The sequence below is a fragment of the Patagioenas fasciata genome, chromosome Z, assembly GCF_037038585.1.
Source record: "Patagioenas fasciata isolate bPatFas1 chromosome Z, bPatFas1.hap1, whole genome shotgun sequence".
Classification (NCBI taxonomy): domain Eukaryota; kingdom Metazoa; phylum Chordata; class Aves; order Columbiformes; family Columbidae; genus Patagioenas; species Patagioenas fasciata.
The window spans coordinates 85,709,896-85,735,550 of NC_092560.1; the positions used below are offsets into that span (position 1 = coordinate 85,709,896).

General features: G+C 53.0%; 2 long non-coding RNA genes across 3 annotated transcripts; both read left to right on the forward strand.

The window, feature by feature from the left end:
- The first annotated feature begins 8,642 nt into the window (after nucleotides 1-8,642).
- LOC136115556 (uncharacterized) lies at nucleotides 8,643-14,299 on the forward strand. 2 transcript variants are annotated; one of them, XR_010653223.2, is made up of 6 exons: nucleotides 8,643-8,778; nucleotides 10,975-11,050; nucleotides 11,959-12,105; nucleotides 12,479-12,580; nucleotides 13,066-13,273; nucleotides 13,486-14,299. It is a non-coding gene; the product is annotated as an uncharacterized lncRNA (long non-coding RNA). The 2 variants fall into 2 exon arrangements; XR_011736443.1 differs by having other exon boundaries at nucleotides 13,066-14,299.
- A 2,870-nt stretch (nucleotides 14,300-17,169) lies between these two features.
- Nucleotides 17,170-21,114, forward strand: LOC136114774 (uncharacterized). The gene is made up of 4 exons (XR_010653149.2): nucleotides 17,170-17,353; nucleotides 19,554-19,629; nucleotides 20,538-20,684; nucleotides 21,058-21,114. It is a non-coding gene; the product is annotated as an uncharacterized lncRNA (long non-coding RNA).
- Nucleotides 21,115-25,655: the final 4,541 nt, after the last annotated feature.

A 25,655-nucleotide genomic window follows, 5' to 3' on the forward strand; every position in this document is an offset into this window, starting at 1 on the left:
GAGGACGACCCCCAGAGCTCCCCCGTGCAGATGAAAGAGACATTGCCTGCTTAACGGTGTAATTTACTCTGCTGTCAAGCTTATTTCTCCGTTTCAGTACGAGCCCGTCCCGTGGCCTCACAGGGCTGTGTCCTGTGGCGGTGCTGTGGGGAAGGGGCGAGATGCTTTCCTGCACCGGTGGATGTGTTTGCTTTTATGCTGAGCGTGTCCTAAACGGTGTCAGTTTGTCTTAATGCTGTCTGGCGTTGCTGCAGTTGCTCTGGTTTTTTGAGGATGCCTTGTGTTTTGGGGTGGCCCGTTTCCCTCGAATCCTCCGTTAGCTCAGCTGCTCTCCTGTCCCTTCTTCTGACTAATTCCTCTGCTTTCTCCTGCTCTACTTTTTTCAGAGGCTGAACTCTAATTTGGAATTTCTGTGTTTCTGAGGGGGAGCTGTGAACGCCCGATGCTCAGCAGACCCCCCAGCCCAGGCGGGGAATGGAACCTGGGGAGCAGCGCCCGGGTGGGAGACGCGGCGCCGTCCTCCGTCCCCAGCGTGCGGCAGAGGAGCAGGAGGCGACAGCCGGCCGGGGGCAGATGCCGGGTGCGTCCCCAGCTCGCCAGAGCTCCCCCCGAGCCTCCTCCCGCGGCCCCGCTCGCCCCGTGCAGCCGCCCCCAGCTCCGGCAGCTCCTGCGAGCCCGTCCCGTGTTCCTGGGCCGCTCCCAAGCCCCGTCGTGAAGGCGGCAAGCCGGCCCTCGGCACCTCTCCGGTGGCCCCTGCGGAAGGAGCAGGCTGGGGCAGGGGTGAGCTACGGTGCTAACGGCCGCTGCTTCTTCTCTCCCTCTCCCAGAGGCCACGCTGAGGATGTGGCCGTTCGCTCCCAGCCCGGGGGATGCCGTTGGCTGCGCCCGCCTCGGGCTGGCGAGGCTCGTCTGGCAGTGTGGCGGGAGAAGGGACGGGGGAGCACGTCCCGTGCGTGGGCGGGGGCTGCTGCTGCTGGAGCCAGAGAGGTTGGGGAGAGGAAAAGAGGAAGCAATGCGGGGCCGTCGGCCCAACGTCCGCTTCCTGCGGCGGGCGAGAGAGCGAGCCCCTCTCTCCGGGTGGCGAAGGCTCCCTCTGCGCGGCGTGCGGCGGGCCGGGGGCCAACGTGCGCGGCAGGGTCCGTGCGTGTATCCTGGAGCGGGACGGCTGCCTGGCGAGCGAGCCAGCGAGGCTCCGTGTCCCCGAAGCCTCGTCTCGTAGGAGCCCTGACACCCCACCGTGTTCTCCTAGGCTGAGGACGGCCGAGCGCCCCGAGTTACCGGAGAGGAAGGGAGGAGAGAAGGAGACGGGAGCGTCTGAGCTGTTAGAAGCCTCCTGGCAGCCACCGAAAGCGAGAGTCGCTGTGAGTCCCTGGCCCTCGGGGCCTCGTCCCCGGCTTGCGTGTCCTGGTGCCTCCCTGCCCCTCCGTCTCCTTTTTCCCCACGCTTTCTCTGGCCCGTTCTTTTCCCTGCCATTAGTTTCCTCTCTGTGTCTGTATGTGCTGCTCTGTCTCTTTCCTTCCTCCCTCCCTTCGCCGTCTCTCTCTCTGTGCCTTTGTTGTGCTCGGCGTTGCCGGCTTTCTTCATTCCGTACGGCGCTGTTCCCGTCCTCGTTCGCGTTCTGAGCCTTTGTGCTGCCCCCCGCCCCGTTTTTTTTCTCTCTTTTTATTTTCTTTTTTCCTGTCCTCCGTCTCTCCGCGGGGCTCCTCATTCCTCTCTTTCTTCCTCCAAGCCCCTGTGTTCCCCGCGGTCTCTCGCTCTGCCATCGTTTTTGCCTGTTGCCCTCTCTCTTGCTTCCCGTTGATAGGAGGAACAAAAATCTTGTAGAAAGCCCTTGGCATAAGGCAGCAAGACCAGGCCTAACGGAACAGAAACCTAACAGAGAAACACTAGCTCTGTAGGGACTGGAGGTGGGGCAAAGCGGGATGTCCTTGGCTCGCAGGCTGGGAAAATGGGACGTTCCACTAAATGGAGAAGGAGCTACTTGAGTAGCAGCACAAAATGACAGCGGGCGTGCTCAAGACATGAGGCAAATTCAGTGCCTCTGCTGAGAAGCAGGCGACCAGTTTTAGTTAAGAACGCACACCCCGTTGGCGAACGGGTCCCGCGGCAGTTCCACGTGTTGCAGGTAAAAGAAGGAAGTTTGATCTGCCATAGAGGAACAGCCGCCTCTTTCCCTCCTTAGGGTCGAGCGTTGCCCTTGTCTTTGTTCACATGAATTTATGGGCACGCTGGAAATAGCCTTTAAGATTTATATGTAGAGTTTAATCTAAGTGGTAAGTGGCATGGGCATAGTTAATTTTTGAACACCTTGCTGCCAGTTGAAATGTAAGGGATGAAATGTGATGGGAAGTAATAAGTAAATTTGGGTTTGACTTCTAGGGTGTTTTTTTCCCCATTAGTGTAAATCAATGGCACCGTTGTCCTGTGGCTCAATCTCCGTTCTGTTCCGTGGAGTCTTCAATTTAGGATGTTCAGGTAAGAAAGTTTGTCCTTCCAAAGAATGACCAGCCATTGGTAGGACAGAGAGAGGCTTTTAAGTGCATGATCAGAATTTAAGCCAAATTCCACTTGACGTTGCTGCTGTTGGTTTTGGCTTTCACTGGTTTCCCCACAGCTCCCTAGTGTTTGGGAGCTCGGAGTGGGCATTTTTTTCCCCCAGGGAGAGGCTATGCTTAAGAATGAATTTGTTTCCTTAGAGGAGTGAGAGTCCGTTTGTGTAACACAAAGAGAAACCCCAGCCTAGTCGAGTTCTGAGTGTGTGTCTGTGAGATGGCTGCTTTACTTTGATGAGTTCACACCTGTGCAGTTGTAATGCCAAAGAGCAATGCAAGATAGGAGGGTTTTTTCCGCTGTGGGGGGGGATGCAGAAAACCAGAGCTAAGGTGCGGTTGCAGGCTTGGTGGTGTGGCGAGTGGGGCGCCGCTTCGGTGGGAGCTCGGGGTGAGGCCCAGCGGGTTCTGTGTCCTGTACGCGTGGCTTTCGTGCCGCGGCTCTCTGTGTGCGTTTTTGTTTTGTTGTGTTTGTTTTTTGTGTTTTTTTCTGCGGGATTCCCGCGAAACGCGGCACAACCGCTCGGCCCGGGCTGCCGCGGCGGTCTCAGTGCTGCCGTCCTGTGGGCAAAGCGCGGTGCTGCACCCGGGCGCCCCAATGCCGTGCCGCAGCGCGCCTCAGTGCTGCCGCCCTGTGGCGAAACTCGGGTACTGCAGCGCACGGCCGGGGGCAGAGGCGCTGTTCGCCCCGCAGGGCTCGCGGCCAGGTATCTGTGTGTCAGTGTCCGTCCCCATTTGTGTAAAAACGACATCCCTGCCTCGATGGCTCCTTAGAACGTTTAAAGATGTAAATATTTCTACCACTAACATTGTCGATCCGGCTTCTTTCCTCAGTGGATCCGTTTTGCAGTCGGTGGCCCACGATTGCTTGGAAACAGCAGAAGCTGTTCGCTCCGGCGGAGCGGGTTGAAAGGACCAGCCGCTGGAGGATGCTGAAGACTCCTGGGTCGCTGATGGAAGCAGCTTTGCATAAAGCAAGGGGTACGTGAACCTGGGCATGCAGTGACGACTGCCCAGCAGGTAATGGAAGCTAAACCTTTACCTCCAACGCCCGACAAAAATAACGCCAAGAAATGCCACTGAAAAAAACACAGTCAGGGAGGGTTTTTTTTAAATTTCCTTTAGTTCCCCCCCCCCTCTCCCCCGCCCTGCTGCGTTTAGTGCAGTGAATGACCCATTGGGAGATGACTGTGGATCTGGCTGTTGAAGGGTGTCTGAAGGAGAAGGAGATGTGTGTAGAGCAGGATTGGTTGTGGGGGTGAGTGTAACTGGTTTGGCTGTGGGGTTGTAAATTCTTTTTGGAGGCTTCCTAGTTTCTGGTGTCATCTGTGGGGTGAAGCGTCTTTCTGTGTGCAGGTTTGAAAGGTGCGACGTACGGAGCTCCATCATTTGCCACCAGAACTCCAAATCACAGAGACAACGTTGCTGTGCAGCTGCTAAGGACAGTGTGTGTCTCAGGTAGAGTAACGTCCTTTGTGCTCTGTGTGTGTGTTCCTCCCTTGAAACGAAGGTGCGCTGCCCGGAGTTTCACGTTCCGTGTGGTACCTGCTGGGCTGAGTCTCCTCCCTACGCTCGCCCGTTTTAGCCACGTCTCTGCTCCAGCCCAGTTCGGGAGCAGAGTGGGTCATCACTGACTGCAGGGCGGTTGCACCTTCTTCAAGCTGCTAACACAGGAGGATGAATTTGGCTTTGTGCTCACATCACACATTCAGATACTGGGCAAGTTGTGTATCTCCTTCAAAAAAGAAACACTGTCAAGGGGCTGACAGAGCGTGAGTTTCACAACACAACAAACCAACTCTGCTAGGCTTACATCGTTTTGGTGGTGCATAGCATGTTTCACTTAATCCCGTCATTGCAGGTCTCTTCTAGAGCCTCCATTGTCAAATCTTGCTGGTTATTCACCCAATTTCCTTTCCTAACTGTCTTCCCTTTTCCCTTAGGGTTTTGAGAAGCTTGATCCTGGGGTGTCTGGGGGTTGCCAGCTGACAAAATGACATTGCTGTGGCCTTGCTGAGAACAGGTGTCCCTGTGAGCCACCTCCCGGGAGCAGAGCTGAAGTTGAAAGGCGGCCTGAAAGCCCCGGTGAGAGTTTTCGTTAAAGAAACCGGAGATGATGGGGTTGACGCTGCTATTGAAAAAGGCCAGCCGGTGAGCAAAGGGATAGATATAAATGTGAAAGAACTGCAACTGGACATCTGAAAGGTTGACATAGTCAGAAAGCATCATCAGAGTCCACAAGGGAAGCCAGGAGAGGGTGAAAAGCAAAACCACAATAATGAGCATTTTGATTACTCTTTGTTTCTTCTTTGACGTGCTGTGCCATCGCTCCTGGCTGTGCTTTCCCACCGTGGGCATCGCAGTGTTGAAGAGAGCAATGCTTATCCTGGCGTACATGATAACAGTGAGCGACAGGGGAGCCAGATAGATGTTCGCAAAGAGAACTGTTGTGTAGATCTTTCTCATTCCTGGGTCAGGCCGGTCCTCTCGGCGCCAGTATACGGGGCGGGTTTCGTTGCCGTAGCCGAGGATCACCCTGAAATGTTTCTCTTCTTGTACGTGCAGCATGACGGCAGAAGGACACGTGATTGCGATGGCCAGAATCCAAGTGACGGCTATGATGATGACTGCAGTTGAAACGGTCAGCTTCTGCTCGAACGGATGAACGATGCAGCGAAACCTGCAGCAAAGATATCCGGCGACGTACGTAGAGAAGCTGTTTAAGGAACGCTCACTCAAACAGGCAAGCATACGTTCGCTTCTTCAATTGCATGCTTTTTAAACAGATTAAACATGATACTCCAGTTGTTGGAAGCTGTGCTGTTGCTGGAAAAGTTACCATCGTGCGTTGCAAAGGGCCTCAGAAGGGAAACACTGATCAGGAAACTGGAAATAAGTTAGCAGATGCCAGTGTGAAACCAGCCACCGAAAGGACAGAGACCGATACAAAAGCCGCATCTCTGATCCCAGGTGGCTGTCTCCTCCAGCCAACATCAGGAAACCGCAACAAAGAGGATAAGAAATTAATAGGAGATTTATAGCCGAATTAGAATTAGGGTCCAAAGAAGCTGTCACTGGTGACGGGAGAGCAGTGGTACCTCGCAGCGCAAGGAGCTGATGCGCTCTGTTACGATTAGGTGAAAAGGTAAGAGTGAATTTATAAACTGTTTGCGAAGGAGTGACCCAGCAATGTGAAATGTGTCTAGAAAACCATCATCTTAATACTGTATACAGGGTATAAATAAGAACAATTGGACGAGGGAAACGTCCCAGGACAACACTGGCAAATAGGGTTCTCCAAGCTGCCTAGAAAAGAGGGGTATGATTATTGGGTGGCACTCAGAGCAGCTCCCTTCTCAGGTTGGCCAGGAGCATTCCCGTGCCGGGGGGCGGCTGCCGGCCTGTGGGCCGGGGGCTGCGGCTGTTTGGGGCGCTGCCCCCGCTTTGTTTTCCTAGGGGAGCCCCCCCCTGCTTTTTGGGGGTTGTGGTACGTTCACGTGTAAATGACGCAATGAGAGTAAATGACACAATGAGCTGCCTGTCGGGGCCGTTTCCCTCGTGTCGCGTGACGGTGTCACTTGTGGCGCCCCAGCGTGAGCAGGGGCCGGCGATGCGGGTGGGGGACGCGGGGGTCAAAAGGGAGTCCCCCTGAAAAGAGGGGGTCACAGTCCAAACGTGCCTGAGAATTCCCGGGGGAGGAGAACACGTGTTCGACCTGTAAACACGAGTGTGGGAATTGCAAACAGAGAAATCTGTCCTTGGTATTTATATATTGCAGGATGGCATTCACGTGTATATCAAATGCTTTTATATCAACGCCCTTTTCTACTCTATTATATAAAGGATTTTTAGAATGTAAAAAATTCCTGTTGATGGTTTTAAAAATACCAATATCTTGTCTATATGTAAATCAAAAAAATGAAGGACTCGAAAATGAGGAAAAATATATAGAAAGCAATTTAAAATAGAGAAAAGTGTGAGTAGGTAGAGCTACCTGTAATGACTGTGCGTTACATAATCTAAACGGATATTAAATATCATCTCTATGTATTCACTCATACCCGTGTACGTATTTTTTTAATAAGTGCAGATAGATATCTCCGTCTAAACCTATGTAATTGTAAATATGTCAAAATCTGTAGATCTGGAAAGATCCTGAAGCAATGCGGGGCTGTGGGCCCGACGTCCGCTTCCTGCGGCAGGCAAGAGAGCGAGCCCCTCTCTCCGGGTGGCGAAGGCTCCCTCTGCGCGGCGTGCGGCGGGCCGGGGGCCAACGTGCGCGGCAGGGTCCGTGCGCGTATCCTGGAGCGGGACGGCTGCCTGGCGAGCGAGCCAGCGAGGCTCCATGTCCCCGAAGCCTCGTCTCGTAGGAGCCCTGACACCCCACCGTGTTCTCCTAGGCTGAGGACGGCCGAGCGCCCCGAGTTACCGGAGAGGAAGGGAGGAGAGGAGGAGACGGGAGCGTCTGAGCTGTTAGAAGCCTCCTGGCAGCCACCGAAAGCGAGAGCCGCTGTGAGTCCCTGGCCCTCGGGGCCTCGTCCCCGGCTTGTGTGTCCCGGTGCCCCCCTGCCCCTCCGTCTCCTTTTTCCCCACGCTTTCTCTGGCCCGTTCTTTTCCCTGCCATTAGTTTCCTCTCTGTGTCTGTATGTGCTGCTCTGTCTCTTTCCTTCCTCCCTCCCTTCGCCGTCTCTCTCTCTGTGCCTTTGTCGTGCTCGGCGTTGCCGGCTTTCTTCATTCCGTACGGCACTGTTCCCGTCCTCGTTCGCGTTCTGAGCCTTTGTGCTGCCCCCCGCCCCGTTTTTTTTCTCTCTTTTTATTTTCTTTTTTCCTGTCCTCCGTCTCTCCGCAGGGCTCCTCATTCCTCTCTTTCTTCCTCCAAGCCCCTGTGTTCCCCGCGGTCTCTCGCTCTGCCATCGTTTTTGCCTGTTGCCCTCTCTCTTGCTTCCCGTTGATAGGAGGAACAAAAATCTTGTAGAAAGCCCTTGGCATAAGGCAGCAAGACCAGGCCTAACAGAACAGAAACCTAACAGGGAAACACTAGCTCTGTAGGGACTGGAGGTGGGGCAAAGCGGGATGTCCTTGGCTCGCAGGCTGGGAAAAGGGACGTTCCACTAAATGGAGAAGGAGCTACTTGAGTAGCAGCACCAAATGACAGCGGGCGTGCTCAAGACATGAGGTCGAGGAGCCGACACCGGGGCAGGGGGCACCGGGCTGCAGGGGCACCGGGGACCGCTGGAGACCCTTGATGGACACTGGCATACCAGAGATGGACTGCCAGCGAAGGGTGGGGTTATGGAAAGAACTTCTGTTTAATGCACTAACTAAGCGGTAGAAGCAAATGAATATGCAATAGGTGTATGTAAAGAATACCAAGAAGCGTGAATCACACGTACGCTCAAATACAGGGGCCATCCTCTGAGCGTGCGGTGCGCTGTATTGAAATTGCCCGCCGTTTAACACTTTCAGAACAGCGTTAGAGAGTCTTTTTTGCCGACTTTTTGGTATCTCTCCGCGTCCCGTGGTTCCTCGCCGTGTCCCCGTGTCCCGCTCCCTGCCCGTGGTCGCGTTCCTCTCTGTCCCGTTGACCGTGCCGGGTTTTTGTCCTCCGTCTCCGCGCCGCTGCCGCCGCGCCGATTTGTTTCTTTCTGTGCCCTGTTCCTGGTGCTCTTCCGGCCTCTTTTCCTCTGTCCCCGCCGCTGCTTTGATCTCTGCCTTGTTTTTTCAGAGCCCTGTCCCTTTTTTCTCTTCTCGCTTTTGAAGAGAAGCTGCCAAGTTAACGTATACTGCGATGAAGTTATAGAAGGTGTACCCGTCATTAACCAGTTGACATGAGGTAAATGCTTTCTGACCGCCTGCACGATGAGGGGATATTTTTCACCTTTTAGATCCTTCTGCACGACAAGAGGGAGATGGAAGATTAAGTAACACGTTGTTTAGAAGCTGAGAGCTTAGTTTATATTTGACTAATAATTAACAGATGTATTGTCAGCGAGAAACTAAACAATTATAACTAACGTCGTCAAATGAAATAAAGAACGTGGCTCAGCAGTGCTGCTGACTCTGCCGTCCCGTTTCTTTCCCCGTTTCAGGCGGTGAGCCAGCCGGAGGACCCGCTCTGTCCGGCCGCAGGGCCCGTGGAGCCGAGGACTCTCTTGGCGCACCCCGGGGATGTCTCTGGAGAGACTCCTCGTCTCGGTCGGATCGCCGCGGGGACGGACGAGGACCTCTGGTGAGAAGTCTTTCTTCTCTGAAATTTGGGACCGGTCACGTGCTCGCGAACTGTCCGTAAGTCGTGGTACGGAATTTCGGCAGGATAGCGTGGACGGGGTTGCGAGCACCTTAGAGGTATACAGTAGTTGCTGTGGAGTTGTTTGTGCGGCCAGCTTTTGGTGTTGGTTGTTCCCGTGCTCCGTTGTGGTGCAAAGCTGGCTCTGTATGTAGCTGTGAAGAGTACCGTAGTTCGGTTTAATTCTTGGATGTGCCTTGGTTCTGACTATGCACTTGAACACCGAAAACTACAGCAGGAGCTGCTGTGGCTTTAACTTGCGAGGAGTGTGAGCGTTGTGGAGCCATCTGTGTTGCAGAGTGTCCTAATTGCGGTGCTGAGTGTTAGAGAGATTTGAGCTGGGTACCGGAATTGTTTTGTTTTGGAGACGGTGGGATAAACTTGGAGTACAACTTGTGAGGGCGGTGTGTCGTGGGTAGGTTTGAGTATTATCTGTGGAGTACTGCTGTAGGTGTTAATAGTTATTTGCTCGTATTTGTTACAAGATGAGCCGTGTCGTTCCGTGTGACGCGTAATGGGAGGACGGCGTAGTAGCGGTATTCTGAAAAAGAGCCTGTTAGGGTGTATTTTAGCTCAGAGGAAAGAGATTGAGGAACCACCTGGTGATAATGTGAATAGAGCAACCTTGATGAAATCTTGTGAGCAGAGGCCATTGTATAAATTGGACAAGGAAGGAAAGGCTGTGCGCAAAGCGCGGTGCTGCACCCGGGCGCCCCAATGCCGTGCCGCAGCGCGCCTCAGTGCTGCCGCCCTGTGGCGAAACTCGGGTACTGCAGCGCACGGCCGGGGGCAGAGGCGCTGTTCGCCCCGCAGGGCTCGCAGCCAGGTATCTGTGTGTCAGTGCCCGTCCCCATTTGTGTAAAAACGACATCCCTCCCTCGGTGGCTCCTTAGAACGTTTAAAGATGTAAATATTGCTACCACTAACATTGTCGATCCGGCTTCTTTCCTCAGTGTAAAGCAAAGGAGCGCGGTTTGTTGTTTCCTTTTAAAGGCGGCTGTTGGAAGCCGCGCGGGCAAAGGGCGTGGGGGTCCCGGCAGGGTGGCGAGAAGGCGAGTGAGGATGCAGAGCGGGCCAATCAGATCGCTCGGGAGGGCTGGAGGGGCGGAGCGCTGATAGGCGGGGAGAATGGCAATTGATGTGCGCAGGCAGCCAATCAGATTGCCAGAGGGGCGGGCGTTGAGGCCTCAGTATTGCGCATGCCCAAATTGCGCAGTCCTCAGTCAGGTCCGACCCTGAGGCGGGCACCTGGGCGCGGAGCGCGGGAAGGAGCATCCAATAGGAGGACGGCGCGCTGGGGTGAAAAGCAGCCAATCAGAGCGCACCGACTCAATCCCGTTTGAACAGCTGCCTCCCTGGCAAGCGCGTCCGTGGTGTCTCGGGGCGGGCACCGGGAGTTAAGGGGGAAACGGGGGTCGAGGCGAGGGAGGGGAGGCTGAGGAGCGCTCATTTTGGCCTCTCCTTCCCCTTGCCCTGCCTCTCCGTCCCTTTTGCCTCTCTCTCCCTCTCTCTGTGTCACCTTGTCTTGCTCCCTGTCCCTATCTGTCTCTGACAAGCTGACCTGCTCCTTGCCCTCCTTTTGTATGGAATCACAGGCTCATTCTGCTTGGAGAAGACATGTGCAATTTTCTAATGACTTGACGGTTTAGAGAAACGGCCTGGAAGAGATCATTCCTTTGTCTTTTTTTTGTGTGTGTTTTTTGTGTGTTTTTTTTTTTTTTTCCCCACGTGGAGGGAAAAAAAAAAAAAAAAAAAAAACAGAAGAGGCAAATTCAGTGCCTCTGCGGAGAAGCTGGCGACCAGTTTTAGTTAAGAACGCACACCCCGTTGGCGAACGGGTCCCGCGGCAGTTCCACGTGTTGCAGGTAAAAGAAGGAAGTTTGATCTGCCATAGAGGAACAGCCGCCTCTTTCCCTCCTTAGGGTCGAGCGTTGCCCTTGTCTTTGTTCACATGAATTTATGGGCACGCTGGAAATAGCCTTTAAGATTTATATGTAGAGTTTAATCTAAGTGGTAAGTGGCATGGGCATAGTTAATTTTTGAACACCTTGCTGCCAGTTGAAATGTAAGGGATGAAATGTGATGGGAAGTAATAAGTAAATTTGGGGTTGACTTCTAGGGTGTTTTTTTCCCCATTAGTGTAAATCAATGGCACCGTTGTCCTGTGGCTCAATCTCCGTTCTGTTCCGTGGAGTCTTCAATTTAGGATGTTCAGGTAAGAAAGTTTGTCCTTCCAAAGAATGACCAGCCATTGGTAGGACAGAGAGAGGCTTTTAAGTGCATGATCAGAATTTAAGCCAAATTCCACTTGACGTTGCTGCTGTTGGTTTTGGCTTTCACTGGTTTCCCCACAGCTCCCTAGTGTTTGGGAGCTCGGAGTGGGCATTTTTTTCCCCCAGGGAGAGGCTATGCTTAAGAATGAATTTGTTTCCTTAGAGGAGTGAGAGTCCGTTTGTGTAACACAAAGAAAAACCCCAGCCTAGTCGAGTTCTGAGTGTGTGTCTGTGAGATGGCTGCTTTACTTTGATGAGTTCACACCTGTGCAGTTGTAATGCCAAAGAGCAATGCAAGATAGGAGGGTTTTTTCCGCTGTGGGGGGGGATGCATAAAACCAGAGCTAAGGTGCGGTTGCAGGCTTGGTGGTGTGGCGAGTGGGGCGCCGCTTCGGTGGGAGCTCGGGGTGAGGCCCAGCGGGTTCTGTGTCCTGTACGCGTGGCTTTCGTGCCGCGGCTCTCTGTGTGCGTTTTTGTTTTGTTGTGTTTGTTTTTTGTGTTTTTTTCTGCGGGATTCCCGCGAAACGCGGCACAACCGCTCGGCCCGGGCTGCCGCGGCGGTCTCAGTGCTGCCGTCCTGTGGGCAAAGCGCGGTGCTGCACCCGGGCGCCCCAATGCCGTGCCGCAGCGCGCCTCAGTGCTGCCGCCCTGTGGCGAAACTCGGGTACTGCAGCGCACGGCCGGGGGCAGAGGCGCTGTTCGCCCCGCAGGGCTCGCGGCCAGGTATCTGTGTGTCAGTGTCCGTCCCCGTTTGTGTAAAAACGACATCCCTGCCTCGATGGCTCCTTAGAACGTTTAAAGATGTAAATATTTCTACCACTAACATTGTCGATCCGACTTCTTTCCTCAGTGGATCCGTTTTGCAGTCGGTGACCCACGATTGCTTGGAAACAGCAGAAGCTGTTCGCTCCGGCGGAGCGGATTGAAAGGACCAGCCGCTGGAGGATGCTGAAGACTCCTGGGTCGCTGATGGAAGCAGCTTTGCATAAAGCAAGGGGTACGTGAACCTGGGCATGCAGTGACGACTGCCCAGCAGGTAATGGAAGCTAAACCTTTACCTCCAACGCCCGACAAAAATAACGCCAAGAAATGCCACTGAAAAAAACACAGTCAGGGAGGGGTTTTTTTAAATTTCCTTTAGTTCCCCCCCCTCTGCCCCGCCCTGCTGCGTTTAGTGCAGTGAATGACCCATTGGGAGATGACTGTGGATCTGGCTGTTGAAGGGTGTCTGAAGGAGAGGGAGATGTGTGTAGAGCAGGATTGGTTGTGGGGGTGAGTGTAACTGGTTTGGATGTGGGGTTGTAAATTCTTTTTGGAGGCTTCCTAGTTTCTGGTGTCACCTGTGGGGTGAAGCGTCTTTCTGTGTGCAGGTTTGAAAGGTGCGACGTACGGAGCTCCATCATTTGCCACCAGAACTCCAAATCACAGAGACAACGTTGCTGTGCAGCTGCTAAGGACAGTGTGTGTCTCAGGTAGAGTAACGTCCTTTGTGCTCTGTGTGCGTGTTCCTCCCTTGAAACGAAGGTGCGCTGCCCGGAGTTTCACGTTCCGTGTGGTACCTGCTGGGCTGAGTCTCCTCCCTACGCTCGCCCGTTTTAGCCACGTCTCTGCTCCAGCCCAGTTCGGGAGCAGAGTGGGTCATCACTGACTGCAGGGCGGTTGCACCTTCTTCAAGCTGCTAACACAGGAGGATGAATTTGGCTTTCTGCTCACATCACACATTCAGATACTGGGCAAGCTGTGTATCTCCTTCAAAAAAGAAACACTGTCAAGGGGCTGACAGAGCGTGAGTTTCACAACACAACAAACCAACTCTGCTAGGCTTACATCGTTTTGGTGGTGCATAGCATGTTTCACTTAATCCCGTCATTGCAGGTCTCTTCTAGAGCCTCCATTGTCAAATCTTGCTGGTTACTCACCCAATTTCCTTTCCTAACTGTCTTCCCTTTTTCCTTAGCGTTTTGAGAAGCTTGATCCTGGGGTGTCTGGGGGTTGCCAGCTGACAAAATGACATTGCTGTGGCCTTGCTGAGAACAGGTGTCCCTGTGAGCCACCTCCCGGGAGCAGAGCTGAAGTTGAAAGGCGGCCTGAAAGCCCCGGTGAGAGTTTTCGTTAAAGAAACCGGAGATGATGGGGTTGACGCTGCTATTGAAAAAGGCCAGCCGGTGAGCAAAGGGATAGATATAAATGTGAAAGAACTGCAACTGGACATCTGAAAGGTTGACATAGTCAGAAAGCATCATCAGAGTCCACAAGGGAAGCCAGGAGAGGGTGAAAAGCAAACCCACAATAATGAGCATTTTGATTACTCTTTGTTTCTTCTTTGACGTGCTGTGCCATCGCTCCTGGCTGTGCTTTCCCACCGTGGGCATCGCAGTGTTGAAGAGAGCAATGCTTATCCTGGCGTACATGATAACAGTGAGCGACAGGGGAGCCAGATAGATGTTCGCAAAGAGAACTGTTGTGTAGATCTTTCTCATTCCTGGGTCAGGCCAGTCCTCTCGGCACCAGTATACGGGGCGGGTTTCGTTGCCGTAGCCGAGGATCACCCTGAAATGTTTCTCTTCTTGTACGTGCAGCATGACGGCAGAAGGACGCGTGATTGCGATGGCCAGAATCCAAGTGACGGCTATGATGATGACTGCAGTTGAAACGGTCAGCTTCTGCTCGAACGGATGAACGATGCAGCGAAACCTGCAGCAAAGATATCCGGCGACATACGTAGAGAAGCTGATTAAGGAACGCTCACTCAAACAGGCAAGCATACGTTCACTTCTTCAATTGCATGCTTTTGAAACAGATTAAACATGATACTCCAGTTGTTGGAAGCTGTGCTGTTGCTGGAAAAGTTACCATCGTGCGTTGCAAAGGGCCTCAGAAGGGAAACACTGATCAGGAAACTGGAAATAAGTTAGCAGATGCCAGTGTGAAACCAGCCACCGAAAGGACAGAGACCGATACAAAAGCCACACCTCTGATCCCAGGTGGCTGTCTCCTCCAGCCAACATCAGGAAACCGCAACAAAGAGGATAAGAAATTAATAGGAGATTTATAGCCGAATTAGAATTAGGGTCCAAAGAAGCTGTCACTGGTGACGGGAGAGCAGTGGTACCTCGCAGCGCAAGGAGCTGATGCGCTCTATTAAGATTAGGTGAAAAGGTAAGAGTGAATTTATAAACTGTTTGCGAAGGAGTGACCCAGCAATGTGAAATGTGTCTAGAAAACCATCATCTTAATACTGTATACAGGGTATAAATAAGAACAATTGGACGAGGGAAACGTCCCAGGACAACACTGGCAAATAGGGTTCTCCAAGCTGCCTAGAAAAGAGGGGTATGGCTATTGGGTGGCACTCACAGCAGCTCCCTTCTCAGGTTGGCCAGGAGCATTGCCGTGCCGGGGGGCGGCTGCCGGCCTGTGGGCCGGGGGCTGCGGCTGTTTGGGGCGCTGCCCCCGCTTTGTTTTCCTAGGGGAGCCCCCCCCCGCTTTTTGGGGGTTGTGGTACGTGCACGTGTAAATGACACAATGAGAGTAAATGACACAATGAGCTGCCTGTCGGGGCCGTTTCCCTCGTGTCGCGTGACGGTGTCGCTTGTGGCGCCCCAGCGTGAGCAGGGGCCGGCGATGCGGGTGGGGGACGCGGGGGTCAAAAGGGAGTCCCCCTGAAAAGAGGGGGTCACAGTCCAAACGTGCCTGAAAATTCCCGGGGGAGGAGAACACGTGTTCGACCTGTAAACACGAGTGTGGCAATTGCAAACAGAGAAATCTGTCCTTGGTATTTATATATTGCAGGATGGCATTCACGTGTATATCAAATGCTTTTATATCAACCCCCTTTTCTACTCTATTATATAAAGGATTTTTAGAATGTAAAAAATTCCTGTTGATGGTTTTAAAAATACCAATATCTTGTCTATACGTAAATTAAAAAATGAAGGACTCGAAAATGAGAAAAAAATTATATAGAAAGCAATTTAAAATAGAGAAAAGTTAGAGTGGGTAGAGCTACCTGTAATGACTGTGCGTTACATAATCTAAACGGATATTAAATATCATCTCTATGTATTCACTCATACCCGTGTACGTATTTTTTTAATAAGTGCAAATAGATATCTCCGTCTAAACCTGTGTAATTGTAAATATGTCAAAATCTGTAGATCTGGAAGGATCCTGAAGCAATGCGGGGCTGTGGGCCCGACGTCCGCTTCCTGCGGCAGGCGAGAGAGCGAGCCCCTCTCTCCGGGTGGCGAAGGCTCCCTCTGCGCGGCGTGCGGCGGGCCGGGGGCCAACGTGCGCGGCAGGGTCCGTGCGCGTATCCTGGAGCGGGACGGCTGCCTGGCGAGCGAGCCAGCGAGGCTCCATGTCCCCGAAGCCTCGTCTCGTAGGAGCCCTGACACCCCACCGTGTTCTCCTAGGCTGAGGACGGCCGAGCGCCCCGAGTTACCGGAGAGGAAGGGAGGAGAGGAGGAGACGGGAGCGTCTGAGCTGTTAGAAGCCTCCTGGCAGCCACCGAAAGCGAGAGCCGCTGTGAGTCCCTGGCCCTCGGGGCCTCGTCCCCGGCTTGTGTGTCCTGGTGCCTCCCTGCCCCTCCGTCTCCTTTTTCCCCACGCTTTCTCTGGCCCGTTCTTTTCCCTGCCATTAGTTTCCTCTCTGTGTCTGTATGTGCTGCTCTGTCTCCTTCCTTCCTCCCTCCCTTCGCCGTCTCTCTCTCTGTGCCTTTGTCGTGCTCGGCGTTGCCGGCTTTCTTCATTCCGTACGGCACTGTTCCCGTCCTCGTTCACGTTCTGAGCCTTTGTGCTGCCCCCCGCCCCGTTTTTTTTCTCTCTTTTTATTTTCTTTTTTCCTGTCCTCCGTCTCTCCGCGGGGCTCCTCATTCCTCTCTTTCTTCCTCCAAGCCCCTGTGTTCCCCGCGGTCTCTCGCTCTGCCATCGTTTTTGCCTGTTGCCCTCTCTCTTGCTTCCCGTTGATAGGAGGAACAAAAATCTTTTAGAAAGCCCTTGGCATAAGGCAGCAAGACCAGGCCTAACGGAACAGAAACCTAACAGAGAAACACTAGCTCTGTAGGGACTGGAGGTGGGGCAAAGCGGGATGTCCTTGGCTCGCAGGCTGGGAAAACGGGACGTTCCACTAAATGGAGAAGGAGCTACTTGAGTAGCAGCACAAAATGACAGCGGGCGTGCTCAAGACATGAGGTCGAGGAGCCGACACCGGGGCAGGGGGCACCGGGCTGCAGGGGCACCGGGGACCCCTGGAGACCCTTGATGGACACTGGCATACCAGAGATGGACTGCCAGCGAAGGGTGGGGTTATGGAAAGAACTTCTGTTTAATGCACTAACTAAGCGGTAGAAGCAAATGAATATGCAATAGGTGTATGTAGAGAATACCAAGAAGCGTGAATCACACGTACGCTCAAATACAGGGGCCATCCTCTGAGCGTGCGGTGCGCTGTATTGAAATTGCCCGCCGTTTAACACTTTCAGAACAGCGTTAGAGAGTCTTTTTTGCCGACTTTTTGGTATCTCTCCGCGTCCCGTGGTTCCTCGCCGTGTCCCCGTGTCCCGCTCCCTGCCCGTGGTCGCGTTCCTCTCTGTCCCGTTGACCGTGCCGGGTTTTTGTCCTCCGTCTCCGCGCCGCTGCCGCCGCGCCGATTTGTTTCTTTCTGTGCCCTGTTCCTGGTGCTCTTCCGGCCTCTTTTCCTCTGTCCCCGCCGCTGCTTTGATCTCTGCCTTGTTTTTTCAGAGCCCTGTCCCTTTTTTCTCTTCTCGCTTTTGAAGAGAAGCTGCCAAGTTAACGTATACTGCGATGAAGTTATAGAAGGTGTACCCGTCATTAACCAGTTGACATGAGGTAAATGCTTTCTGACCGCCTGCACGATGAGGGGATATTTTTCACCTTTTAGATCCTTCTGCACGACAAGAGGGAGATGGAAGATTAAGTAACACGTTGTTTAGAAGCTGAGAGCTTAGTTTATATTTGACTAATAATTAACAGATGTATTGTCAGCGAGAAACTAAACAATTATAACTAACATCGTCAAATGAAATAAAGAACGTGGCTCAGCAGTGCTGCTGACTCTGCCGTCCCGTTTCTTTCCCCGTTTCAGGCGGTGAGCCAGCCGGAGGACCCGCTCTGTCCGGCCGCAGGGCCCGTGGAGCCGAGGACTCTCTTGGCGCACCCCGGGGATGTCTCTGGAGAGACTCCTCGTCTCGGTCGGATCGCCGCGGGGACGGACGAGGACCTCTGGTGAGAAGTCTTTCTTCTCTGAAATTTGGGACCGGTCACGTGCTCGCGAACTGTCCGTAAGTCGTGGTACGGAATTTCGGCAGGATAGCGTGGACGGGGTTGCGAGCACCTTAGAGGTATACAGTAGTTGCTGTGGAGTTGTTTGTGCGGCCAGCTTTTGGTGTTGGTTGTTCCCGTGCTCCGTTGTGGTGCAAAGCTGGCTCTGTATGTAGCTGTGAAGAGTACCGTAGTTCGGTTTAATTCTTGGATGTGCCTTGGTTCTGACTATGCACTTGAACACCGAAAACTACAGCAGGAGCTGCTGTGGCTTTAACTTGCGAGGAGTGTGAGCGTTGTGGAGCCATCTGTGTTGCAGAGTGTCCTAATTGCGGTGCTGAGTGTTAGAGAGATTTGAGCTGGGTACCGGAATTGTTTTGTTTTGGAGACGGTGGGATAAACTTGGAGTACAACTTGTGAGGGCGGTGTGTCGTGGGTAGGTTTGAGTATTATCTGTGGAGTACTGCTGTAGGTGTTAATAGTTATTTGCTCGTATTTGTTACAAGATGAGCCGTGTCGTTCCGTGTGACGCGTAATGGGAGGACGGCGTAGTAGCGGTATTCTGAAAAAGAGCCTGTTAGGGTGTATTTTAGCTCAGAGGAAAGAGATTGAGGAACCACCTGGTGATAATGTGAATAGAGCAACCTTGATGAAATCTTGTGAGCAGAGGCCATTGTATAAATTGGACAAGGAAGGAAAGGCTGTGCGCAAAGCGCGGTGCTGCACCCGGGCGCCCCAATGCCGTGCCGCAGCGCGCCTCAGTGCTGCCGCCCTGTGGCGAAACTCGGGTACTGCAGCGCACGGCCGGGGGCAGAGGCGCTGTTCGCCCCGCAGGGCTCGCAGCCAGGTATCTGTGTGTCAGTGCCCGTCCCCATTTGTGTAAAAACGACATCCCTCCCTCGGTGGCTCCTTAGAACGTTTAAAGATGTAAATATTGCTACCACTAACATTGTCGATCCGGCTTCTTTCCTCAGTGTAAAGCAAAGGAGCGCGGTTTGTTGTTTCCTTTTAAAGGCGGCTGTTGGAAGCCGCGCGGGCAAAGGGCGTGGGGGTCCCGGCAGGGTGGCGAGAAGGCGAGTGAGGATGCAGAGCGGGCCAATCAGATCGCTCGGGAGGGCTGGAGGGGCGGAGCGCTGATAGGCGGGGAGAATGGCAATTGATGTGCGCAGGCAGCCAATCAGATTGCCAGAGGGGCGGGCGTTGAGGCCTCAGTATTGCGCATGCCCAAATTGCGCAGTCCTCAGTCAGGTCCGACCCTGAGGCGGGCACCTGGGCGCGGAGCGCGGGAAGGAGCATCCAATAGGAGGACGGCGCGCTGGGGTGAAAAGCAGCCAATCAGAGCGCACCGACTCAATCCCGTTTGAACAGCTGCCTCCCTGGCAAGCGCGTCCGTGGTGTCTCGGGGCGGGCACCGGGAGTTAAGGGGGAAACGGGGGTCGAGGCGAGGGAGGGGAGGCTGAGGAGCGCTCATTTTGGCCTCTCCTTCCCCTTGCCCTGCCTCTCCGTCCCTTTTGCCTCTCTCTCCCTCTCTCTGTGTCACCTTGTCTTGCTCCCTGTCCCTATCTGTCTCTGACAAGCTGACCTGCTCCTTGCCCTCCTTTTGTATGGAATCACAGGCTCATTCTGCTTGGAGAAGACATGTGCAATTTTCTAATGACTTGACGGTTTAGAGAAACGGCCTGGAAGAGATCATTCCTTTGTCTTTTTTTTGTGTGTGTTTTTTGTGTGTTTTTTTTTTTTTTTTTCCCCACGTGGAGGAAAAAAAAAAAAAAAAAAAAAAAAACAGAAGAGGCAAATTCAGTGCCTCTGCGGAGAAGCTGGCGACCAGTTTTAGTTAAGAACGCACACCCCGTTGGCGAACGGGTCCCGCGGCAGTTCCACGTGTTGCAGGTAAAAGAAGGAAGTTTGATCTGCCATAGAGGAACAGCCGCCTCTTTCCCTCCTTAGGGTCGAGCGTTGCCCTTGTCTTTGTTCACATGAATTTATGGGCACGCTGGAAATAGCCTTTAAGATTTATATGTAGAGTTTAATCTAAGTGGTAAGTGGCATGGGCATAGTTAATTTTTGAACACCTTGCTGCCAGTTGAAATGTAAGGGATGAAATGTGATGGGAAGTAATAAGTAAATTTGGGGTTGACTTCTAGGGTGTTTTTTTCCCCATTAGTGTAAATCAATGGCACCGTTGTCCTGTGGCTCAATCTCCGTTCTGTTCCGTGGAGTCTTCAATTTAGGATGTTCAGGTAAGAAAGTTTGTCCTTCCAAAGAATGACCAGCCATTGGTAGGACAGAGAGAGGCTTTTAAGTGCATGATCAGAATTTAAGCCAAATTCCACTTGACGTTGCTGCTGTTGGTTTTGGCTTTCACTGGTTTCCCCACAGCTCCCTAGTGTTTGGGAGCTCGGAGTGGGCATTTTTTTCCCCCAGGGAGAGGCTATGCTTAAGAATGAATTTGTTTCCTTAGAGGAGTGAGAGTCCGTTTGTGTAACACAAAGAAAAACCCCAGCCTAGTCGAGTTCTGAGTGTGTGTCTGTGAGATGGCTGCTTTACTTTGATGAGTTCACACCTGTGCAGTTGTAATGCCAAAGAGCAATGCAAGATAGGAGGGTTTTTTCCGCTGTGGGGGGGGATGCATAAAACCAGAGCTAAGGTGCGGTTGCAGGCTTGGTGGTGTGGCGAGTGGGGCGCCGCTTCGGTGGGAGCTCGGGGTGAGGCCCAGCGGGTTCTGTGTCCTGTACGCGTGGCTTTCGTGCCGCGGCTCTCTGTGTGCGTTTTTGTTTTGTTGTGTTTGTTTTTTGTGTTTTTTTCTGCGGGATTCCCGCGAAACGCGGCACAACCGCTCGGCCCGGGCTGCCGCGGCGGTCTCAGTGCTGCCGTCCTGTGGGCAAAGCGCGGTGCTGCACCCGGGCGCCCCAATGCCGTGCCGCAGCGCGCCTCAGTGCTGCCGCCCTGTGGCGAAACTCGGGTACTGCAGCGCACGGCCGGGGGCAGAGGCGCTGTTCGCCCCGCAGGGCTCGCGGCCAGGTATCTGTGTGTCAGTGTCCGTCCCCGTTTGTGTAAAAACGACATCCCTGCCTCGATGGCTCCTTAGAACGTTTAAAGATGTAAATATTTCTACCACTAACATTGTCGATCCGACTTCTTTCCTCAGTGGATCCGTTTTGCAGTCGGTGACCCACGATTGCTTGGAAACAGCAGAAGCTGTTCGCTCCGGCGGAGCGGATTGAAAGGACCAGCCGCTGGAGGATGCTGAAGACTCCTGGGTCGCTGATGGAAGCAGCTTTGCATAAAGCAAGGGGTACGTGAACCTGGGCATGCAGTGACGACTGCCCAGCAGGTAATGGAAGCTAAACCTTTACCTCCAACGCCCGACAAAAATAACGCCAAGAAATGCCACTGAAAAAAACACAGTCAGGGAGGGGTTTTTTTAAATTTCCTTTAGTTCCCCCCCCTCTGCCCCGCCCTGCTGCGTTTAGTGCAGTGAATGACCCATTGGGAGATGACTGTGGATCTGGCTGTTGAAGGGTGTCTGAAGGAGAGGGAGATGTGTGTAGAGCAGGATTGGTTGTGGGGGTGAGTGTAACTGGTTTGGATGTGGGGTTGTAAATTCTTTTTGGAGGCTTCCTAGTTTCTGGTGTCACCTGTGGGGTGAAGCGTCTTTCTGTGTGCAGGTTTGAAAGGTGCGACGTACGGAGCTCCATCATTTGCCACCAGAACTCCAAATCACGGAGACAACGTTGCTGTGCAGCTGCTAAGGACAGTGTGTGTCTCAGGTAGAGTAACGTCCTTTGTGCTCTGTGTGCGTGTTCCTCCCTTGAAACGAAGGTGCGCTGCCCGGAGTTTCACGTTCCGTGTGGTACCTGCTGGGCTGAGTCTCCTCCCTACGCTCGCCCGTTTTAGCCACGTCTCTGCTCCAGCCCAGTTCGGGAGCAGAGTGGGTCATCACTGACTGCAGGGCGGTTGCACCTTCTTCAAGCTGCTAACACAGGAGGATGAATTTGGCTTTCTGCTCACATCACACATTCAGATACTGGGCAAGCTGCGTATCTCCTTCAAAAAAGAAACACTGTCAAGGGGCTGACAGAGCGTGAGTTTCACAACACAACAAACCAACTCTGCTAGGCTTACATCGTTTTGGTGGTGCATAGCATGTTTCACTTAATCCCGTCATTGCAGGTCTCTTCTAGAGCCTCCATTGTCAAATCTTGCTGGTTACTCACCCAATTTCCTTTCCTAACTGTCTTCCCTTTTTCCTTAGCGTTTTGAGAAGCTTGATCCTGGGGTGTCTGGGGGTTGCCAGCTGACAAAATGACATTGCTGTGGCCTTGCTGAGAACAGGTGTCCCTGTGAGCCACCTCCCGGGAGCAGAGCTGAAGTTGAAAGGCGGCCTGAAAGCCCCGGTGAGAGTTTTCGTTAAAGAAACCGGAGATGATGGGGTTGACGCTGCTATTGAAAAAGGCCAGCCGGTGAGCAAAGGGATAGATATAAATGTGAAAGAACTGCAACTGGACATCTGAAAGGTTGACATAGTCAGAAAGCATCATCAGAGTCCACAAGGGAAGCCAGGAGAGGGTGAAAAGCAAAACCACAATAATGAGCATTTTGATTACTCTTTGTTTCTTCTTTGACGTGCTGTGCCATCGCTCCTGGCTGTGCTTTCCCACCGTGGGCATCGCAGTGTTGAAGAGAGCAATGCTTATCCTGGCGTACATGATAACAGTGAGCGACAGGGGAGCCAGATAGATGTTCGCAAAGAGAACTGTTGTGTAGATCTTTCTCATTCCTGGGTCAGGCCAGTCCTCTCGGCACCAGTATACGGGGCGGGTTTCGTTGCCGTAGCCGAGGATCACCCTGAAATGTTTCTCTTCTTGTACGTGCAGCATGACGGCAGAAGGACGCGTGATTGCGATGGCCAGAATCCAAGTGACGGCTATGATGATGACTGCAGTTGAAACGGTCAGCTTCTGCTCGAACGGATGAACGATGCAGCGAAACCTGCAGCAAAGATATCCGGCGACATACGTAGAGAAGCTGATTAAGGAACGCTCACTCAAACAGGCAAGCATACGTTCACTTCTTCAATTGCATGCTTTTGAAACAGATTAAACATGATACTCCAGTTGTTGGAAGCTGTGCTGTTGCTGGAAAAGTTACCATCGTGCGTTGCAAAGGGCCTCAGAAGGGAAACACTGATCAGGAAACTGGAAATAAGTTAGCAGATGCCAGTGTGAAACCAGCCACCGAAAGGACAGAGACCGATACAAAAGCCACACCTCTGATCCCAGGTGGCTGTCTCCTCCAGCCAACATCAGGAAACCGCAACAAAGAGGATAAGAAATTAATAGGAGATTTATAGCCGAATTAGAATTAGGGTCCAAAGAAGCTGTCACTGGTGACGGGAGAGCAGTGGTACCTCGCAGCGCAAGGAGCTGATGCGCTCTATTAAGATTAGGTGAAAAGGTAAGAGTGAATTTATAAACTGTTTGCGAAGGAGTGACCCAGCAATGTGAAATGTGTCTAGAAAACCATCATCTTAATACTGTATACAGGGTATAAATAAGAACAATTGGACGAGGGAAACGTCCCAGGACAACACTGGCAAATAGGGTTCTCCAAGCTGCCTAGAAAAGAGGGGTATGGCTATTGGGTGGCACTCACAGCAGCTCCCTTCTCAGGTTGGCCAGGAGCATTGCCGTGCCGGGGGGCGGCTGCCGGCCTGTGGGCCGGGGGCTGCGGCTGTTTGGGGCGCTGCCCCCGCTTTGTTTTCCTAGGGGAGCCCCCCCCCGCTTTTTGGGGGTTGTGGTACGTGCACGTGTAAATGACACAATGAGAGTAAATGACACAATGAGCTGCCTGTCGGGGCCGTTTCCCTCGTGTCGCGTGACGGTGTCGCTTGTGGCGCCCCAGCGTGAGCAGGGGCCGGCGATGCGGGTGGGGGACGCGGGGGTCAAAAGGGAGTCCCCCTGAAAAGAGGGGGTCACAGTCCCAACGTGCCTGAAAATTCCCGGGGGAGGAGAACACGTGTTCGACCTGTAAACACGAGTGTGGCAATTGCAAACAGAGAAATCTGTCCTTGGTATTTATATATTGCAGGATGGCATTCACGTGTATATCAAATGCTTTTATATCAACCCCCTTTTCTACTCTATTATATAAAGGATTTTTAGAATGTAAAAAATTCCTGTTGATGGTTTTAAAAATACCAATATCTTGTCTATACGTAAATTAAAAAATGAAGGACTCGAAAATGAGAAAAAAATTATATAGAAAGCAATTTAAAATAGAGAAAAGTTAGAGTGGGTAGAGCTACCTGTAATGACTGTGCGTTACATAATCTAAACGGATATTAAATATCATCTCTATGTATTCACTCATACCCGTGTACGTATTTTTTTAATAAGTGCAAATAGATATCTCCGTCTAAACCTGTGTAATTGTAAATATGTCAAAATCTGTAGATCTGGAAGGATCCTGAAGCAATGCGGGGCTGTGGGCCCGACGTCCGCTTCCTGCGGCAGGCGAGAGAGCGAGCCCCTCTCTCCGGGTGGCGAAGGCTCCCTCTGCGCGGCGTGCGGCGGGCCGGGGGCCAACGTGCGCGGCAGGGTCCGTGCGCGTATCCTGGAGCGGGACGGCTGCCTGGCGAGCGAGCCAGCGAGGCTCCATGTCCCCGAAGCCTCGTCTCGTAGGAGCCCTGACACCCCACCGTGTTCTCCTAGGCTGAGGACGGCCGAGCGCCCCGAGTTACCGGAGAGGAAGGGAGGAGAGGAGGAGACGGGAGCGTCTGAGCTGTTAGAAGCCTCCTGGCAGCCACCGAAAGCGAGAGCCGCTGTGAGTCCCTGGCCCTCGGGGCCTCGTCCCCGGCTTGTGTGTCCTGGTGCCTCCCTGCCCCTCCGTCTCCTTTTTCCCCACGCTTTCTCTGGCCCGTTCTTTTCCCTGCCATTAGTTTCCTCTCTGTGTCTGTATGTGCTGCTCTGTCTCCTTCCTTCCTCCCTCCCTTCGCCGTCTCTCTCTCTGTGCCTTTGTCGTGCTCGGCGTTGCCGGCTTTCTTCATTCCGTACGGCACTGTTCCCGTCCTCGTTCACGTTCTGAGCCTTTGTGCTGCCCCCCGCCCCGTTTTTTTTCTCTCTTTTTATTTTCTTTTTTCCTGTCCTCCGTCTCTCCGCGGGGCTCCTCATTCCTCTCTTTCTTCCTCCAAGCCCCTGTGTTCCCCGCGGTCTCTCGCTCTGCCATCGTTTTTGCCTGTTGCCCTCTCTCTTGCTTCCCGTTGATAGGAGGAACAAAAATCTTTTAGAAAGCCCTTGGCATAAGGCAGCAAGACCAGGCCTAACGGAACAGAAACCTAACAGAGAAACACTAGCTCTGTAGGGACTGGAGGTGGGGCAAAGCGGGATGTCCTTGGCTCGCAGGCTGGGAAAACGGGACGTTCCACTAAATGGAGAAGGAGCTACTTGAGTAGCAGCACAAAATGACAGCGGGCGTGCTCAAGACATGAGGTCGAGGAGCCGACACCGGGGCAGGGGGCACCGGGCTGCAGGGGCACCGGGGACCCCTGGAGACCCTTGATGGACACTGGCATACCAGAGATGGACTGCCAGCGAAGGGTGGGGTTATGGAAAGAACTTCTGTTTAATGCACTAACTAAGCGGTAGAAGCAAATGAATATGCAATAGGTGTATGTAGAGAATACCAAGAAGCGTGAATCACGCGTACGCTCAAATACAGGGGCCATCCTCTGAGCGTGCGGTGCGCTGTATTGAAATTGCCCGCCGTTTAACACTTTCAGAACAGCGTTAGAGAGTCTTTTTTGCCGACTTTTTGGTATCTCTCCGCGTCCCGTGGTTCCTCGCCGTGTCCCCGTGTCCCGCTCCCTGCCCGTGGTCGCGTTCCTCTCTGTCCCGTTGACCGTGCCGGGTTTTTGTCCTCCGTCTCCGCGCCGCTGCCGCCGCGCCGATTTGTTTCTTTCTGTGCCCTGTTCCTGGTGCTCTTCCGGCCTCTTTTCCTCTGTCCCCGCCGCTGCTTTGATCTCTGCCTTGTTTTTTCAGAGCCCTGTCCCTTTTTTCTCTTCTCGCTTTTGAAGAGAAGCTGCCAAGTTAACGTATACTGCGATGAAGTTATAGAAGGTGTACCCGTCATTAACCAGTTGACATGAGGTAAATGCTTTCTGACCGCCTGCACGATGAGGGGATATTTTTCACCTTTTAGATCCTTCTGCACGACAAGAGGGAGATGGAAGATTAAGTAACACGTTGTTTAGAAGCTGAGAGCTTAG